This window comes from Arachis hypogaea, chromosome 11 (genome assembly GCF_003086295.3).
Source record: "Arachis hypogaea cultivar Tifrunner chromosome 11, arahy.Tifrunner.gnm2.J5K5, whole genome shotgun sequence".
Classification (NCBI taxonomy): Eukaryota; Viridiplantae; Streptophyta; class Magnoliopsida; order Fabales; family Fabaceae; genus Arachis; species Arachis hypogaea.
In genome coordinates, this window is record NC_092046.1 from 111,105,871 (window position 1) to 111,122,738 (window position 16,868).

General features: G+C 39.7%; 2 non-coding genes across 2 annotated transcripts; one reads left to right on the forward strand and one right to left on the reverse strand.

Moving 5' to 3' along the window:
• Nucleotides 1-993: 993 nt before the first annotated feature.
• LOC112724368 (small nucleolar RNA R71) lies at nucleotides 994-1,097 on the forward strand. The gene has a single exon (XR_003163533.1). It is a non-coding gene; the product is annotated as a small nucleolar RNA R71 (small nucleolar RNA).
• Nucleotides 1,098-16,496: 15,399 nt separating this feature from the next.
• Nucleotides 16,497-16,600, reverse strand: LOC112725691 (small nucleolar RNA R71). The gene has a single exon (XR_003164782.1). It is a non-coding gene; the product is annotated as a small nucleolar RNA R71 (small nucleolar RNA).
• Nucleotides 16,601-16,868: the final 268 nt, after the last annotated feature.

Consider the following 16,868-nt stretch of genomic DNA (forward strand, 5'->3'; position numbering starts at 1 on the left):
TTTTGCAGTTCCTTGGTTTGCTCAGTTTCACTTTCCTGCTTAGCTTCTTCCACACCTTCCTTCAAGATTTCTGGCTCCTGTTCTGAGGGTCTGATTCCTTCTTCTTCTGAGACTTCCTTCAATATGGTGATGGCCTTGCATTCTTCCCATCTCACTCCCTTTTGTTCCCCTTTAGGATTCTTTTCTGTGTCACTAGGGAACACTGCAGTTGACTTGGGGGCCTGTTGAGATAGCTCTCCTACTTGAGACTCCATCCTCTTGATTTTTTCACCATGGTTCCTTAAGGTAGATCTCACATCATCCCTAAAGCTTTTCAACTCACTTATGTCCTGACCCATGTTTGCCAGCATTCCTTCTATCCTGTTTAATTGATCTTGAAATTGTTGGTTCGGATTAGGTTGGGTAGGTTGATTATTTTGGCCATGATATGATGGTTGGGAGTAAGTGTTTTGTGTGGCTTGGTATGATCTTTGGTTGGAGTTTTGGTATGTGGAATTGTTATGTTGGTTATGGTTGTAAGGTTTGTGGTTTTGTGGTTGGGTTTGTTGGTTCCCCCACCCAAAGTTTGGGTGGTTTTTCCATCCTGGATTGTAAGTGTTGGAATGTGGATCATATGATTGCCTTTGTTGATTTCCTACATAATTGGCCTCTTCCCAATCACCTCCTTCAGTGCTTTCTTCCTCTTACTCTTGTGTGTGTATTGCAGCCACTTGCTTTGTTTCTAATTTCCTGGTGAGCTCTGCTAGTTGCTTGGCAAACACCTTGTTTTGGGCTAGAATTGTATCAACATGGTTCAGCTCCATGACTCCCTTAGTGTTGTGTCTCTCTGATGCATAGTAGTACTCATTCTCAGCCACTGTCTCAATCACTTCAATGGCTTCTTCCACAGTCTTTTTCCTGTTCAATGAACCTCCTGATGAATGGTCTACAGCCTTCCTTGATTCATAAGAAAGTCCATCATAGAAAATGTGCAATTGCACCCAGTCATGGAACATGTCTGGTGGGCATTTCCTTGTCAAATCCTTGAATCTCTCCCATGCCTCGTAGAGAGTTTCACCATCTTGTTGTCTAAAAGTCTGAACCTCAGATCGAAGCCTATTGACCTTTTGTGGGGGGTAGAAACGTGCCAGAAACTTGCTTTCCACCTCGTCCCATGTTGTTAGGCTCCCCCTTGGGAATGATTCCAGCCACTTAGCTGCCTTGTCCCTAAGTGAAAATGGGAACAAAAGCAGTTTATAGGCATCTTCCTGGACTCCATTGGACTTCACAGTGTCGCAAATTCTCAGGAATTTTGTGAGGTGTTGGTTTGGATCTTCATTAGCACTCCCACCAAATGAACAATGATTCTCCACAAGTGATATTAGCTGTGGTTTGAGCTCAAAATTGTTGGCCTGAATGGGTGGTTTCTGAATGCTGCTACCACAATTCCCAGAGGTTGGGTTTATGTATGAACTAAGAACCCTCCTCTCAGGAATGGCATTGTTTCCATCAGCTCTCTCATGGTTGTGAACTTCTCTATCCATGTTGAGATCTAGAGCTTCCTCAAAATTGTCCTCAGATTTTCCTTCAGATTCTTCTTCTCCCAGTACTCTCTTCCCTCTTGCTTCCCTTCTAAGTCTATGAAGGGTCCTCTCTGGTTCGGTATATGGAGGAGTTGATGTCTCTCCTCTCCTACCTGTCATACAAGAACACCGCACAGGCAACAAACAATTGAAATACTCTTGGTTAATGGAAGAGTATGGTTAGAGTAGTTGAGGAATTAATTCAAATAGTTAGTGAGTCAGTGAGTTAGTTGCTTGAATTTAAAGGCATAAAGAAAGAAAGCATGTAACAGAGTGCAGAAATTAAAATTCAACAAGTAACTTGAACTGAATTAACAAAGCAAGAAAAATGCTCAATCTAGTTAACTTCCAATTTGAGAATTGTCAATCGAAAACCAATCCCCGGCAACGGCGCCATAAACTTGATGCGCATAAACTAGTTATGCCACGAATTAGGAAATTGCACGATCGGCAAAATTCCTTCCGGCAAGTGCACCGGTTATCGTCAAGTAAAAACTCACAATAGAGTGAGGTCGAATCCCACAAGGATTGGTTGAATGAGCAATTCGGATTAGAAGTGTGTCTAGTTGAGCGGAATCAAGAATTAGATGAGAATTGCGGAATGTAAAATTGGCGGAAAACGTAAATGGCAAGAAATTGAAATGGCGGAATCTTAAATTGCATGAATTAAAGAGCAGAAGCTAAATTGCTGAAATTAAAAGGGAATGGGGGTGATTGCATGAATTGAGTTGCAAAATGTAAAGAGAAAGTGGAAATCAGAAATGGGGAATTCATTGGGTTATAGGAGATATTGAGATCTCCGAATCAAAACATGTTTATCTCTTCTTCAACCAATGCGTTCATTGAATTTTGCTTGGCAATCTTATATGATTGGATCCCAATCCCTTGGCTCACCAATTCTCTCTAAAAACAAACAAATTCCCAATCCCTTGGTTTAAATGTTCATAAGAAGAGATGATGCTCGATCACTGATTATACCACACAGTTTCATGAACCACAATTTGGTAGGATTACATGTCACAATATCCATCCAAACCCCAATTCAATTCACTGTGAGAAAGCTTCTCTAGCATGAATCCTCCATTCCTTTCCCAAGGTTCCGAAGGATTCCAATTATGGGTAGTTTCTTTCCCAAGACAACTACCCAATGGAATTAGATCGAGAAGCTTTCTAACAAAATTCAAGAGAAAAGATTGAAGAAGAAGATAAACTATTATTGATTCATTGAATTACAATAGAGCTCCCTAACCCAATGAAAGGGGGTTTAGTGAGTCATAGCTCTGAATTCAATTACAAAGGTATAAAAACTAGCCAAGAAATGAAAAGTCAAAGTCCTTACTAACTTAAATTCTATCCTATTTATACACTTTCTTCATTGAGCTTCTGTTGTGTTTCTTGGGCTTTGAGGCCTCTCCCTGCTTTCCTTTTGCTTTGGGTTTATGATCCATAATCTTGATGAGGCTGCTGATCCAAATTCTGTAACATTCATTGAGCCAACTTAGTGATAATCAAGTAATGACACATGACTCAACAAATTGAAATTCCAGACTCATCAATCCTTCAGGCCCAATCCATAAACCATGATATTTAATTGGGTTTCATACCAGAGTAAGTTTAAGTTAATGTTTGTGCTCAAACGCTAACTTAAACTGCAATATTTTTGGCCCAGAAACCTTTTCTAATAGTGGCGTTTAAGTTGCAGTTTAAGCTTAAACTGCAGCTTAAACGCCAGACACTTCCAGTGATGCCTTTTGTGGAAGCACGTTTAAGCTTCAGTTTTAGGTTAAACTGAAGCTTAAACGTGGAAATGGAAGAAGGCAGCCCTGGAGGGTCACTTAGTCGAACACGTTTAAGCTTCAGTTTAAGGTTAAACTGAAGCTTAAACGTGGAGATAGGAAAGGCAGCCCTGGAGGTCGAACACGTTTAAGCTCCAGTTTAAGGTTAAACTGGAGCTTAAACGTGGAAATGGAGAAAGCAACCCTGGAGGAGAAAACATGGTCGAACACGTTTAAGCTCCAGTTTAAGGTTAAACTGGAGCTTAAACATGGAAATGGCTCCCTGGTGCATTTCCCATTTCTGGCGTTTAACCTCCAGTTTAAGGTTAAACTGGAGGTTAAACATGGAAATGCTTCCTGAGTGGAATTCTCATTCTGGCGTTTAACCTCCAGTTTAAGGTTAAACTGGAGGTTAAACTTCAGTTTCAGCATTTCTTAGCCTTCATGATTCTGGCGTTTAAGTTCCAGTTTAAGCTTAAACTGGAACTTAAACTCCACATGTGATATTCAAGCTTCCTTTATTGATTTTTGTTGCTTCCTTGCCTAGCCTCTTCTTCCCTGAAATCATCCAAACAATTGCATCAAAGTCTTGCAAAATTTCATGAGAAATCTTCCATTCATAGCATTCAAGTAATATAACTAAAACTCATGGAATTTGCATCAAAATCATACTGTTTGGATGGTTCATTGCTTTGTTATTCATTTAACCATTCTTGGTTACTTTAAGCTCAAGAAAATGCATAAAACCACTAAAACTAACAGAAAAATGCTAGTGAAACTAGCCTAAGATGCCTTGGCATCAGCCCTTGGGTTCAAAGATGAAGGACCGCGAGCGTACATGGTGGAAAAATGGGACACACAAGTTGGCGTTCCATACAAAACTGTTCTCAAGCACATTTGCGAGATCCTTTCTGGATTGCATGGCACCATTCCAACACATAAAGCTCTAGGACCGGTCAATTCCCTGCTTCACCGAATCATCACTCATATTTTGACTCCCCAAAGTGGCTCACACAACCGAGTAACATTTTCTGACTGTCTCATCTTATTTGCTTTGGTTACTTCTACTCCTATATCCTTTGGTTATATTATGATTAGGCACATGTGGGATTCTGTTAGAAGCACCAGAAAGGCTAACCTACCTTATGGTATGTTTTTAACTAGAATATTTGAGTACTTTAAAGTTGATTTGTTGAATGAGGCTGTAGAAAACAAGGTGTCTTCAATTAGAGGAGGAGGAGCAACTAAGGACCCCAAAGGGCGAAAATCTGCTGCATCGGATAGTGAGTATGAAGGCAGGCCAGAATCTTCCAAAACAATTAAGTCCATCAAACAGATTTTGGGAGAACTTTCGAACATGGCAGATCTGATGTATAAATCCCACAAAGAAGCCCACAAACAAGCTTATGAAAGTGAGAAAGCTTGGAACAATTGCAAAGAAAGGGTTAATCTGATGATGGAACGTTTTAAAGAAGATTTGGGAGATGATAGTGACGGAGATGCTGAAGAACAAATTAATTTTTCTGATGATTAGTGACTGTTTCTTTACTCTGTTTGATATTGGCTCCATTACGCTCAATCTGTTTTTTGTATGAGCATGACTTGATACTCCCTGCTCTAGGATAATCTCTAGGATATTGTCATATACTCTTGCTACTTTCTCTTGAATATTTTGCTGTGTTGATCATGTTTTGTGCAGGTGCCCCCATGATGACAAAAGGGGGAGGAAATTTATGTGTTTCCAAAATTGAAATTGGAACGAAACAGGGGCTGGAGAAACAGGGGAACAGGGGATGAAATTTTCAAAATTGAAAATTCATGATCACTCTTGTTCAAAGAATGCATGTTGTTATTGCATTCACTATGGTTGTTGCTTGAACTGCATTTGGTTTATAATGATGTTTGATTTATTTTTTATGCCTGGCTGTTGATTCATCATTGATAAACTTGTTGTTTGGAAAACTTATTTTTGGCAGTTCCTTTAAATTGTGTAATACATTAAAACTGCCTTGTTTTGATCATGTGTACTTCAAATACTTTTCCATCATGTTGTTTTGCTCTGATATCTTTAACAGGAAAGGATTTGAAAATTTTTTTTGAATGAAATGGTTTGAGCAGTAAATCAGTTTATGATATCAAATGAGTTTTGATTATCAATTAAAACTGCTCATAAATCAAGCATTTAGCATCATAAAATATGCTAAATAACATTATTACTTGAAGCTTGATTTAAATGTTACAGGTTGAGTGCTTCCCTTGGTAAAATAAGCATACATCAAGGGGGAGCATTGTGACATTTTGAAAGGGGGAGAAATTCAAATTCAAAGGGAGTATTCTTTACTCAATCTCTAAATTTTTCCCATTTCAATTTTAATAATGTTTGTCATCAAGGGGGAGATTGATGAGTTTGGAAAACTCTTAATTAATATTTATGATGACTAAACATTATTAAAAATAATTAACTGCAAAAATTAATAATCTGATTTGATTAAATAATTTTTGTTGCAGGTTTTAATATTGGGCCAAAAAAATGAGTTTCTGGCTTAAGCCCAATAACCAGCCTTGTTGCATGATTTTATACTAAGTGGCTGAAATTTTATATTGATGAGCCAAAATAAATATTGTTGTTGCAAGCCCAAACAGATGCTTTCTTATATGTTCTATGTTTGATCCCAAATTCATCAAGAAAGCAAATGTTAACCAATTGGGCCAGATTAAATCTTAATGCTACCAAGCCCAATATTATTTTGATGAAAGTTTCCAAGCTTGGTCCGAAACCAAGGTTAAATGAAAGCTAAATGGCTTCATGCTTTCCAACGGATTCCATCTCTTTGTTAAGAATGGATTTCAAATTTTAATATGTTAGCATTGGAAACATGAGAGAGAACTTGACTTTGATTTGATGGGAATCATTATGATTAATGCTATACGCTACTCAAAGCAAGGGAAGTAAAAAGCAATCTATCAACTTGTTTTATTTTCACTTAATTGCTTTTACTTTAACTTCACATTCTCTCTCATCTCTTTCTTCTTCCTTCGGTCCTTGTCCAGGAAGCTATGGACGCAATGCTCATCAACCAAGAAAAGGAAGAAGTTGCATGCATCAAGACCATCAAGCTAATGATGGCAAGAAAACATACTAAAATAAAAATGAGCTGTGGCTGAGATATTCACCATATTTGGTTAGATTGGTGAGATATCTTGAGCTCTTCATGCTCAAAAATGGACGTTGAAGATTCGGCCAGCATGGAGGAGATTCTTGAAGCATGGCTTGTCTTTGATTCTGTTTAACCACCACAGGGAGTAGCTAGAGTGGCGAAGTGATGGTTGAGGCAGAGATTGAAGCAGATGAAGTCATTATCATCATGAAACATCAAGGGCCAGAAATCCATCTTGGAGAGCAAGCCAAGGATGGAGAGCTCGGATTGATGAAGGGTGATGATCAAGGAAGGACTAGAGGTAATTGCATGTTGGGTTTTACATAGTTATCTCTTCTCTCTCTATGTGGCCGAACCGGTTCTATTTGTTGAAGGAGGAAGAAGTTGGTTCAGTATTGGCTTCAATATGTGGAGGCTCCCCTCTTCTATAATAAGGGTGGACAGCCACTGTTTGAAGCAAGGAGAAAATTTGAGAGTGCAAGGCACAGTGTTCTCAGAGCTACCTGAGCTAACAGTTTTCTCTTCTCCTTCAATGTATTCTGTTTTGTATTTTTCTGTTTAATTTTGTCATGTCTTGAGTCTCATGGAAAAAGGCAAACAGTGAGGTTTGTAATGAAAAAGCCATAGAGCGGAAAAAGGCAGAGAGTGCAAAATTAAAAGAAAAAGCCATAGATGTCTTAGAGTTCCTTTGTTCATCTATGTTGTGTTTCATGATTCTGTGGAAATCCCCTGGTAAGTTAGGTTAGCACTTTACAAGTTGTAATCAGATTGATTATAGTGAAATTCCATCATGTTTGTGATGGAGACTGGATGTAGGTTGCACTGCACTTAGCAGCTGAACCAGGATATATCTGGTGTAATCTTTCTTCTCTCCAACTCCATTTCTGTTTTCTACTGCTTAGGAGCAAAAACTAAAATGTCTCGTGCCAAGTGACGAGACAAAACAAAAAGTCTCGTGGCAAGTAACGAGCAAAAACAAAAAGTCTTGTGTCCAGAGACGAGCTAAAACAGAAAAGTCTCCTCTGAGTTCAGCAAGCATTAGCAACATAAAAAAGGGGGCTAAGATTCAACCCCCCCTTTCTCTTAGCCACTGAAACCATCATGTACCATTGGAGGTGTGATATTTTCTGACTGTATGTGTTATTTAGGAGCGTGTGTTAGTATAATTCCTTTGTCTATATATGATACCTTGAGGCTCCCTCCCTTAAAAAGGTCGGCAGCTCGTTTTGTGTTAGCAGATAAAAGCATTATTACAGTGGTTGGAATTGCTGAAGATGTATTAATGAGCATTAAGGGGCTCACATTTCCCATTGACTTCTATATCCTGGAAATGCCTCCTAATGACTCAGGAAGGCCATCATCAATCCTACTTGGAAGACCATTCCTGAAGACTTTAAAGTTCAAGCTGGATGCATTCTCAGGAACTTACTCCTTTGAGATAGATGGCAGAATAGTGAAGTTCAGTTTAAATGAAGCTATGAAGCACCCTCCGGAAGATCATTCTATCTCCCAGTGCGACATTATTGATGAAACTGTAGCTGAAGTTCACCAGGAAGAATTAGAAGATAAGTACATAAGGCAAGGTCCAAGTGTGGGGATATTTTCTGAAGACAACGAAAGCACTTTGCCATTTTCACCAGCTCCGGATGACCCAGAGCCTGGCTACGAGCAGAAATTGGAATTAAAGCCCCTCCCTCCACACCTCAAATATGCTTACCTTGAGGACAAACAGAAGTTTCCAGTTATCATTGCAAGGGAACTCACCTCTCAATAAGAAGAACAGCTACTCAGTGTGCTGAGAAAAACATAAGAAAGCAATTAGATGGAGCCTGGCGGATATAGTAGGCATCAACCCTCAAGTTTGTGAGCATAGACTATTCTTATAAGAGGGAGCAAAGCCTGTCCGTCAACCTCAAAGAAGACTGAATTCCACCATCTTAGAAGTTGTCAAGAAAAAAGTGACCAGGCTACTTGAACCAGATATCATTTACCCCATCTCAGATAGCGAATGAGTCAGTCCAGTACAAGTGGTGCCCAAGAAGTCTGGAGTCACAACAATACGGAATGAGCATGGAGAGCTTCTGACAACTAGAGTGCAGAACTCATGGAGAGTTTGCATTGACTATAGGCGTCTCAACCAAGCTACTCGCAAGGATCATTATCCTTTGCCATTCATTGATTAGATGCTTGATCGCCTGTCAGGTAAATCCCATTATTGCTTTTTAGATGGTTATACAGGCTATTTTCAAATTCATATAGCTTCTGAAGATCAAGAAAAGACTACTTTTACATGTCCTTTTGGAACTTATGCTTATAAGAGAATGCCCTTTGGCTTATGCAATGCGCCTGCTACGTTCCAAAGATGCATGACGAGTCTTTTTTCTGACCTTATTGAGAATTGTATGAAGGTTTTTATGGATGATTTTAGCATATATGGTGATTCATTTAGCCTTTGCTTGGATAGTTTATCTAGAGTGTTAGATAGATGTGTTAGTACGAACCTTGTATTGAATTTTGAAAAATATCACTTTATGGTAAAACAAGGGATTGTACTAGGACATGTTGTGTCTAATACTGGCATTTCTGTAGATTCAGCAAAGGTGAACGTTATTTCTAGTTTACCTTACCCCTCCTCCGTGAGGGAAGTCCGTTTGTTCCTTGGCCATGCAGGTTTTTACAGAATATTTATTAAGGACTTCAGTAAGGTAGCATTGCCTTTATCCAGGTTGCTGCAGAAAGATATTGAGTTTGAGTTTAGTGAAGATTGTAAGTAAGCGTTTGATAAGCTGAAGACCACCCTGACTCAAGCTCCAATTGTGAGAGGACCAGACTAGAGCCATCCATTTAAAATTATGTGTGATGCCTCCAACCATGCAGTAGGAGCAGCGCTGGCTCAGCGCGAAGGTAAGGATCCTTTTGTAATTGCTTATGCGTCTAAGACTTTAGACGCTACTCAGTCTAATTACACTACTACTGAAAAAGAGCTTATTGCTATTGTTTTTGCTCTGGATAAATTCCGAGCCTATTTACTTGGTACCAAAGTGGTAGTGTACTCAGACCATGCAGCTCTAAAATATTTATTAGCTAAAAAGGAGTCCAAACCAAGGCTTATACGTTGGATACTGCTACTGCAAGAATTTGATTTAGAAATTAAGGATAGGAGTGGTAACCAGAATCTAGTGGTAGACCACTTGAGTCGCCTCGAGCACATTAAGGATGACTCCACTCCTATAGATGATAATTTCCCATTTGATAACCTACAAGCAGTATCTAAAGTAGTCCCTTGGTATGCACCTGTAGCTAATTATCTAGTTAGCCACACTTTTCCTCCAAATTTTACTAAGCATCAAAGAGACAAGCTGAAAAGCGAGTCCAAATATTATATATGGGATGACCCATATTTATGGAGGTGTGGTGCTGACCAGGTAATTAGACGGTGTGTGCCTCAATCAGAATTCCAGTCCATTTTAGAGGCCTGCCACTCGTCTGAGAGTGGAGGACATTTTGGCCCTCAAAGAACAGCTAGAAAAATTCTAGACTGTGGTTTCTGGTGGCCTACTCTTTTTAAAGACGCTGCTGAATTTTGTAAATCTTGTTCCCCTTGCCAAAGGTTTGGTAATATATCCAAGAGGGATGAGATGCCTCAACAGATTATGCTTTTCTGTGAAATTTTTTATGTTTGGGGCATTGACTTCATGGGTCCTTTTCCAAATTCTAATGGTTACTTTTATATACTGTTAGATGTAGATTACGTTTCTAAATGGGTGGAAGCAATTTCTACCCGCACTGATGATGCTAACACTATTGTTTCCCTTGTTAGAAACCATATTATCTGTCGCTTTGGGTCACCACGAGCAATCGTGAGCGATTAAGGCACTCACTTTTGTAATAGGAGACTAACAGGATTACTAAAAAAGCATGGGATAATTCATAAAGTAGCAACAGCCTACCATCCCCAGACTAATGGGCAGGCCGAGGTGTCTAACAGAGAAATAAAACGTATATTGCAGAAGATAGTCAAACCTCATAGAAGAGACTGGAGCACCAGGCTACAAGATGCACTATGGGCATACAGAACAGCATACAAGACATCCATTGGGATGAGTCCCTTCCGCTTAGTTTACGGAAAGGCCTGTCACCTCCCAGTTAAGGTAGAGCACAAAGCCTTTTGGGCAGTAAAAGAATGCAACATGGGATTTGAGAAAGCTGGAGCCAAAAGGAAGTTGCAACTGCAAGAATTAGAAAGCCTTCGCCTAGAAGCTTATGAGAACTCCATGCTGTACAAAGAGAAGATGAAGGTTGTGAATCATAAGCACATCAAGAGGAGAGAGTTCCAACCTGGGGACTTAGTCCTCCTTTACAACTCCAGACTGAGGCTCATGCTAGGCAAGTTGAGATCAAGATGGGAAGGTCCATATAGAGTAGAGAAGGCTGAGCCATACGGAGTTTTCCACCTGAGTCATCCTTCAAGTTCTGAATTCATCAAAGTCAATGGACATCGCTTAAAGCTATATCATGGTAAGAAGATGAAGAAAAACAAGGAGCTAGAGATCTTCCTCTTGGAGGAACCACCAACAGCAGAAGAATGAGCTAGTGGAGCGTCCAACTTAAGGACGTTAAAGCAAAGTGCTAGGTGGGAGACAACCCACCATGGTATGATCGTTCCATTTCATTCTTAGCTTTATTTTTACTTTAATTTTTGATAACTCTTCTCATCATCCCTGCATATAGCTGCATATAGTTGCATGAGCATTCTGCATATTTTTATATATATAAAAAAAAACGCGCACGCGACGCGACAGCGTCACTGACACGTCCGCGTCACCAGTGCAATGTGAAGAAAAGGAAGTTGAACAGAAAGTTATGCGAAAGCATGGCTGGAGGCGTGCCTTAGGCACAAATATGCCCACGCGACTGCGTCAACCACGCGTTCGCGTCGTTTGTGAACTAGCCTCCCCACACGTCCGCGTCACCCACGCGAACGCGTGTCTCTGTGAAATCGACGTAAATGGGTGTAAGGCAGTAAGTTGGGCTGGAATGGTGATGGACCCATGCTGGAAGCACATGCCCACTCACGCGAACGCATGCCCCACGCGTTCGCGTCATTCTTTAAAGTATAGCCATTCACGTGATCACGTCAACCACGCGACCGCGTCACCCTAAAATTTGGCAAAAAAGAGTTTCGAACAGAGAGTTGTGCAAACGCAAGGCTGCTCTCGCACCAATCGCGCCAATCAACTCACGCGACCGCGTGCCCCACGCGTCCGCGTCATTTGGCAATCGCGCCAACCGCGCGAAAGCGTGACCCACGCGTCCGCGTCAAACGCGGTGCACAGAATATCCAGATCAGCCAAAATATCTTATCTTTTCTTCTCCAAATCCTTATTTTTCTTATCCTTTCTTATTTCTTTCTTCTTCCTTCTTCCTCCTTACTTCTTTCTTACTTTCTCCTACCCTTTTTTCTTTTTCACCACCATTATCAAGGTTTTTATTTTCTTCTCTTCCTCTTTACTTTTCCATTATTCTTCCTATTATTATTATGTTTTCTTCTTCTTTTTCTTTTTACTTTCTTTATCTATATTTTCTTTTTCTTTTTCTTTCTTTTTACTCCTTTTAATTGGTGTTGGAAATTTATTTCGGTCTTTAGTTTCTATATTTTGCTTGTGGATTATCATGGATCTGTTTGACAATTAATATTATCTTTTAAAGGGGATACTTGCATGTTCTATTCTATATTTTCAAAAACATATTCACCATGCATGCTATGTGTTTGTTAAAAAGCCCGTATGTTATCATACAATACTTTTATATTATCCTACTACCTTAATGCCAGTTTTTTTCACAAAATCCCTTTTATATTTTATTGATTAAAATATTATTATAATTATAAACAGGTTGTTAGTTTGAATTCTGTGGTAATCTAACTTGGACATTGTATGCTTGTTCTATGCTACTCATGCCCTTGCCGGCATGCCAATAAACATCTTGCATTCAATTGCCTTCACATGCACTTGCTATATTACCATGGATGATCTATCACATGTAGTCATGACCATCTGTTAACATCATCATTATTTACCGTGCATTGATTATCACATATCCTGTTCTCTTTCTTGCTCTAACCCATAATTTTACAAAAGTTCCTTTCTTTTTTCTTTTTCAGGATGGCCACCAAGAAAAGAAAGGAGAAAGCTACTCCCAAACCACCAGCAAGGAGAGGAACAAAAAGAGCATTAGTGGCAGAGCCATCTTCAACAGCAGTAAAACCCTCAACAAAAAGAATCAAGAGGATCATCAAGATCGATGAAAAAGAAAAAGCCTTCCCAGCAAAGGACACTGCACGGTTTCCTAACCGCTACTGTGAGCAGATGTTCCCTATCCTGGCAGAAAGGAATTACAACAATGAATACCTTCTTATCCTCCCGACCAACATTGCTAACTTTGTTGAGCCGCTGAACGAAGACAATGGGGATTCCTACGGAGACAGCCACGGTAGGTTAATCTCTCATGGGTAGTAAAATTCTACTCCAACTTTCACATGCCAACCATGCAGTCTATCTATGTCCATCAGAAGCAAGTCCCCATAACTTATTCAATAAATAAGTAAATAAATAAGGGGACAAAATTACCCCAATACTAAGTTAAGTTCAGAGATCAATGCATATGTGATAAAAATTAAAAGAAAGTTAGTACATGAGTATGTAATGCAAAAGTGAAAGTTTTAGGTAGCTAGGTGATGCCAAGGCATCATAGGTTAGTTTCACTAGCATTTTTCTGTTAGTTTTAGTTGTTTTATGCATTTTCTTGAGCTTAAAGTAACCAAAAATGGTTAAATGAAGAACAAAGCAATGAACCATCCAAACAACATGATTTTGATGCATATTCCATGAGTTTTAGTTATAATACTTAAATGCTATGAATGGAAGATTTCTCATGAAATTTTGCAAGACTTTGATGCAATTGCTTGGATGATTTCAGGGAAGAAGAGGCTAGGCAAGGAAGCAACAAAATCAATAAAGGAAGCTTGAATATCACATGTGGAGTTTAAGTTCCAGTTTAAGCCTAAACTAGAGCTTAAACGCCAAAAATCATGAAGGATAAGAAATGCTGGAATTGAAGTTTAACCTCCAGTTTGACCTCAAACTGGAGGTTAAACGCCAGAATGAAAAGCCTCACTAAAGAAGCATTCCACGTTTAACCTCCAGTTTGACCTTAAACTGGAGGTTAAACGCCAGAATGAGTATGCCACCCAGGGAGGAGTTCCACGTTTAACCTCCAGTTTGACCTCAAACTGGAGGTTAAACGCCAGAACCAGGAAGAGTACCAGGGAGCCATTCCACGTTTAAGCTCCAGTTTGACCTCAAACTGGAGCTTAAACGTGTTCGACAGCTTTTCTACTCCAGGGTTGCTCTCTCCATTTCCACGTTTAACCTCCAGTTTGACCTCAAACTGGAGGTTAAACGTGTTCGACACCTCCAGGGCCACCATTCTAAGCTTCCACGTTTAACCTCCAGTTTGACCTCAAACTGGAGGTTAAACGTGTTCGACCTCCAGTATGCCTCCACCCTTTTCCACGTTTAACCTCCAGTTTAACCTCAAACTGGAGGTTAAACGTGTTCGACCTCCAGGGCTGCCCTTCCTATCTCCACGTTTAAGCTTCAGTTTAACCTTAAACTGAAGCTTAAACGTGTTCGACTACATGACTCTCCAGGGCTACCTTCTTCCATTTCCACGTTTAAGCTTCAGTTTAACCTTAAACTGAAGCTTAAACGTGCTTCTACAAAAGGCCTCACTGGAAGTGTCTGGCGTTTAAGCTGCAGTTTAAGCTTAAACTACAACTTAAACGCCACTCTTGGAAAAGGTTTCTGGGCCAAAAATATTGTGATTTAAGTTAGTCTTTGAGCACAAATATTAACTTAAACTTACTTTGGTATGAAACCCAATTGAATATCATGGTTTATGGGATTGGGTCTGAAGGATTGATGAGTTTGAATTCTCAATTTATTGAGTCATGTGTCATTATTTGATTATCACTAAGTTGGCTCAATAAATGTTACAGGATTTGGATCAACAACCTCATCAAGATTATGGATCATAAACCCAAGGCAAAAGGAAAGCAAGGAGAGGCCTCAAAGCCCAAGAAGCACAACTAAAGCTCAATATAGAAAGTGTATAAATAGGATAGAAGTTAAGTTAGAGAGGACTTTTACTTTCACTTTTAGCTAGTTTTCCTTTTCTTTGTAATGGAATTCAGAGCTATGATTCACTAAACCCCCTTTCATTGGGTTAGGGAGCTCTATTGTAATTCAATGAATCAATAATAGTTTATCTTCTTCTTCAATCTTTTCTCTTGAATTTTGTTAGAAAGCTTCTCGATCTAATTCCATTGAGTAGTTGTCTTGGGAAAGAAACTACTCATACTTGGAATCCTTCGGAGCCTTGGGAAAGGAATGGAGGATTCATGCTAGAGAAGCTTTCTCACAGTGGATTGGATTGGGGTTTGGATGGATATTGTGACATGTAATCCTACCAAATTGTGGTTCATGAAATTGTGTGGTATAATCAGTGATCAAGCATCATCTCTTCTTATGAACATTTAAACCAAGGGATTGGGAATTTGTTTGTTTTTAGAGAGCATTGGTGAGCCAAGGAATTGGGATCCAATCATATAAGATTGCCAAGCAAAATTCAATGAACGCATTGGTTGAGGAAGAGATAAACATGTTTTGATTCGGAGATCTCAATATCTCCTATAACCCAATGAATTCCCATTTCTGATTTCCATCTTCTCTTTACATTCTGCAACTCAATTCTTGCAATCACCCCCATTCCCTTTTAATTTCAGCAATTTACATTCTGCTCTTTAATTCATGCAATTTAAGATTCCGCCATTTAATTTTCTTGTTATTTACTTTTCCCGCCAATTTTACATTCCGCAATTCTCATCTCAAACCTTGATTCCGCTCAATTAGAACACACTTCTAATCTGAATTGCTCATTCAACCAATCCTTGTGGGATTCGACCTCACTCTATTGTGAGTTTTTACTTGACGATAACCGGTGCACTTGCCGGAAGGAATTTTGCCGATCGTGCAATTTCCTAAATCGTAGCATAACTAGTTTATGTGCATCAAGTTTATGGCGCCGTTGCCGGGGATTGGTTTTCGATTGACAATTCTCAAATTGGAAGCTAACTAGATTGAGCAATTTTCTCTTGCTTTGTTAATTCTGTTCAAGATACTTGTTGAATTTTAATTTCTGCACTTGGTTACATGCTTTCCTTCTTTATGCCTTTAAATTCATTCAACTAACTCACTGACTCACTAACTGTTTGAATTAATTCCTCAATTGAGCTAACCATACTCTTCCATTAACCAATAGTATTTCACTTGTTTGTGTTTGAGCTGTGTTCTTGTATGACAGGTAGGAGAGGAGAGACATCAACTCCTCCATATACCGAACCAGAGAGGACCCTTCATAGACTTAGAAGGGAAGCAAGAGGGAAGAGAGTAGTGGGAGAAGAGGAATCTGAAGGAGAATCTGAGGACAATTTTGAGGAAGCTTTAGATCTCAACATGGATAGAGAAGTTCACAACCATGAGAGAGCTGATGGAAACGATGCCATCCCTGAGAGGAGGGTTCTTAGTTCATACATAAACCCAACCTCTGGGAATTGTGGTAGTAGCATCCAGAAACCACCCATTCAGGCCAACAATTTTGAGCTCAAGCCACAGCTAATATCACTTGTGGAAAATCATTGTTCCTTTGGAGGAAGTGCTAATGAAGACCCAAACCAACATCTCACAAAATTCCTGAGAATTTGTGACACTGTGAAGTCCAATGGAGTCCAGGAAGATGCCTATAAACTGCTTTTGTTCCCATTTTCACTTAGGGACAAAGCAGCTAAGTGGCTGGAATCATTCCCAAGGGGGAGTCTAACAACATGGGATGAGGTGGAAAGCAAGTTTCTGGCACGTTTCTACCCTCCACAAAAGGTCAATAGGCTTCGATCTGAGGTTCAGACTTTTAGACAACAAGATGGTGAAACTCTCTACGAGGCATGGGAGAGATTCAAGGACTTGACAAGGAAATGCCCACCAAACATGTTCCATGATTGGGTGCAACTGCACATCTTCTATGATGGGCTCTCTTATGAATCAAGGAAGGCTGTAGACCATTCATCAGGAGGTTCATTGAACAGGAAAAAGACTGTGGAAGAAGCCATTGAAGTGATCGAGACAGTGGCTGAGAATGAGTACTACTATGCATCAGAAAGGCACAACACTAAGGGAGTCATGGAGCTGAACCATGTTGATACAATTCTAGCCCAAAACAAGGTGTTTGCCAAGCAACTAGCAGAGCTTACCAGGCAA